Source organism: Hyla sarda, chromosome 3 (genome assembly GCF_029499605.1).
Source record: "Hyla sarda isolate aHylSar1 chromosome 3, aHylSar1.hap1, whole genome shotgun sequence".
Classification (NCBI taxonomy): domain Eukaryota; kingdom Metazoa; phylum Chordata; class Amphibia; order Anura; family Hylidae; genus Hyla; species Hyla sarda.
Genome location: NC_079191.1, coordinates 304,986,669 through 304,990,133, shown reverse-complemented (window position 1 = coordinate 304,990,133; position 3,465 = coordinate 304,986,669). Strand labels below are relative to the sequence as shown.

The window sequence follows — 3,465 nt, the reverse complement described above, 5'->3', positions numbered from 1 at the left end:
CTATCTATCTATCTCATATCTATCTCCTACTTATCTATCTATCTCATATCTATCTGTCTATCTATCTATTTCATATCTCTCTCATATCTATCTCATATCTATCTGTCTATCTATCTATCTCATATCTATCTAGACAAAGAATAAGTCAGCCAGCACTTTAGTTGATACCAAACTATTATATGGACCTGGCCTACAGGTGCACGCTACTAGGCTAGATATACAGCAACAGAAGAATGCAGCAGCACACTGCCAGCACAAAGATATAGGTGCAACATGAATATGCAGTTAAAACATGAAGAGCTATACAGCTATGGTGTAATAGATGCAAATGTGAAACTATGAAATAGTGAGGCACTTAGCTCGCAAATTTGTCTCCGCCGGCGGTCAAATAGCTTGGACCGTCCCACCGCGATAAGGTGGCCTCCTTGGGATGGACCCTACACTGTGAATATGCCTCTGTGTGAACAGTTCAGTAAGCATGGCAGGGTCTGGAACATCCAAGACACCTTATATACACACTTGATAGAGGTGGGTGGGGTGCCAAGGAGGCCACCTTATCGCGGTAGGACGGTCCAAGCTATTTGACCGCCGGCGGAGACAAATTTGCGAGCTAAGTGCCTCACTATTTCATAGTTTCACATTTGCATCTATTACACCATAGCTGTATAGCTCTTCATGTTTTAACTGCATATTCATGTTGCACCTATATCTTTGTGCTGGCAGTGTGCTGCTGCATTCTTCTGTTGCTGTATATCTAGCCTAGTAGCATGCACCTGTAGGCCAGGTCCATATAATAGTTTGGTATCAACTAAAGTGCTGGCTGACTTATTCTTTGTCTGTATTGCACATACGGGGGAGTGGCTACCTCCATGTTGGCCTTGCACCCCACCCACCTCTATCAGGTGTGTATATAAGGTGTCTTGGATGTTCCAGACCCTGCCATGCTTACTGAACTGTTCACACAGAGGCATATTCACAGTGTAGGGTCCGTCCCAAGGAGGCCACCTTATCGCGGTGGGACGGTCCAAGCTATTTGACCGCCGGTGGAGACAAATTTGCGAGCTAAGTATCTCACTATTTCATAGTTTCACATTTGCATCTATTACACCATAGCTGTATAGCTCTTCATGTTTTAACTGCATATTTATGTTGCAACTATATCTTTGTGCTGGCAGTGTGCTGCTACATTCTTCTGTTGCTGTATATCTATCTATCTATCTATCTATCTCATATCTATCTGTCTATCTATCTCATATCTATCTGTCTATCTAGAAAAATAAAGCCAGTGCAGTACTCCATAAAGTGAAAAACGGGGTGATTTATTCCATCAAAAAAACGTTACCTAATGGGGGCATTACCTACCTGATGAAACTACCTACTGGGGGCATTACCTATCTGGGGGCACTACCTACTGGGGGCATTACCTTCTACATGCTTACTGGGGGCAATAAATACGACCTACCTGGAGGCATCAACTACTACCTACTGGGGATATTACCTACCTGGAGGCATCACCTACTAGGTACATTATCGATCTGCTTGGGTATCCTATCTTATAGGGGTATTCCCTACCTACCCACTGTGGGCTTTACCTGTGTGATGGGGGAAACAATGTAAAAGGACCTGTCTACCCCCTTGAGTGACCAACTGCCTAAAGGAGGGGGGGCTACCTACTCTTCCCCCCAACCCACTTTTCTACCCACTATACTGAGCGCTATAAGCGCTGGAAAAGTGTAGAGTCTTAAATGTTTGTTTGGCAGGTTCTGTGGAGTTGTGGCTGGAAGAAATAGTCATAACGGTCTGGGCCGGATGGATAAGAAAAGGAAATTGACTGACACCGATCAGAGAAGACGTCACCTGATGTAACTTTATGTAATCTCTTATATGGTCTGATGGTCTGTAGAGCCTGTGTAGAGCTGAGGCACTGACTTCTGTGTAAAGTGGTTTATTCAGTATTTGTATGGTAATATTATCCTGTTACTATGTGGAGGTAATGTGTAGTCATAGTGTGGTACAATTATTTGAACCTTGTATAGAGCTGTTGTTGGTTATACTGGTCTGTGGTCTATGGTCTATTTATCAACTGCTGGTTTGGTGTATGTTGAGTAACTTATACAAAGTAAGAGATTATTATTATTATTATTATTGTCTTCTATTCTTTAAAGTAAACATTTTTGGATTATTCTTAGTTCTGACCCAGTTGCATGGAATAATGGTCTACTGTAGTGTTTTCCAACCAGGGTGCCTCCAGCTGTTGCAAAACTACATTTTCCAGCATGCCCAAGCAGCCAAAAGCTGTCTGGACATGCTGAGACTTGTAGTTTTGCAACTGCTGGAGGCACCCTGGTTGGGAAAAGCTGGTCTACAATAAAGCTATTGAAGTGCAAAGTTCATATTCGTATTTATGTATGTGTTTTAAAATGAATGCTTTCCCCTTTTATGAACAAGTATATAATTACGATATGCCATGAGCTTGAAAAATTACGCAATATGGGGCTGGTATGCAACTTTTTCCAGGGCTGGTTTTTATCCCCAGTCCGGCCCTGCCCATGGCTGTTGGTTTTATACCGTTTGGGGACAGCCAAGGAGGCGTCAGCAGACAACACAGGTAAGTGTGTGCTTGTGTGTGTGTGTGTGTGTGTGTGTGTGTTTCCTATGCAGATCCTAAACCCAGTATCAAATGCAAGTAGGAGGAGTAAGAAGGGTTCCTGCCAAAGCCAGGTTATGGATTGCATTTAAAAATGGTCCATCAGAGTGAAATGGACTCCCATCTTCCTGCTTAGCAATAATGATATGGGTTTAGGGTCTGCTGTGTGTACTGGTGGGTGACTGCCACCCAGCCAGAGTGTGTATGGGAGGCTGCAGCCAGCCTCCCTTCCTACAAGTAGTGATGGTGCATGTGAAGGGGACACCGTTGGTTCCTCCCCTTTCACAGTTATCACTTCTCATTCGTCCTTTTGGCTGGTATCAAATGTGGTGTCTGTTTATATCAGTTTAATATCTGATATGTCCCCTATCTGGTAGCATATATTAAGTGCACCACCAGGTTTCAGTGTTGAAAAGAAAGATTACCTGTTTATTTGCTGCTGCAGCTGCTTGCTGGCTAGTCCAGTGGGCCCCTACTGCAGGCAAAAGACAATAGGTGGTGCCGCTTGTGTCTGGCCCCTGTTGGAGCGACCAGGCACAGGACTGCTGCTGCTGAATGTCCTCTTTAATTGAATAAGCTCAGCAACCAGCACACCTGTGCAGGTTGGACATGACATGATAGGTAGCTGTCTTTCAGGTAGTGGGTGCTGAATCTTGTTAATTGACATGGGGGTGTCATTGCTGTTGATTGACCATGCATTGGTACTGTGGTATTGGAATAATTAAAACAAATGTTGCCAGCCAACCATCCATTGCAATAATGGATAGGACATCAGCTATGAGGCATTTGTTTGTACAAACTGCTGCTCACAACTAATG

General features: G+C 43.8%; 1 pseudogene; it reads left to right on the top strand.

Annotated features, from left to right (window-relative positions):
* The first annotated feature begins 2,942 nt into the window (after nucleotides 1-2,942).
* On the top strand, nucleotides 2,943-3,045 carry LOC130363382 (U2 spliceosomal RNA; annotated as a pseudogene).
* The last annotated feature ends 420 nt before the right edge of the window (nucleotides 3,046-3,465 follow it).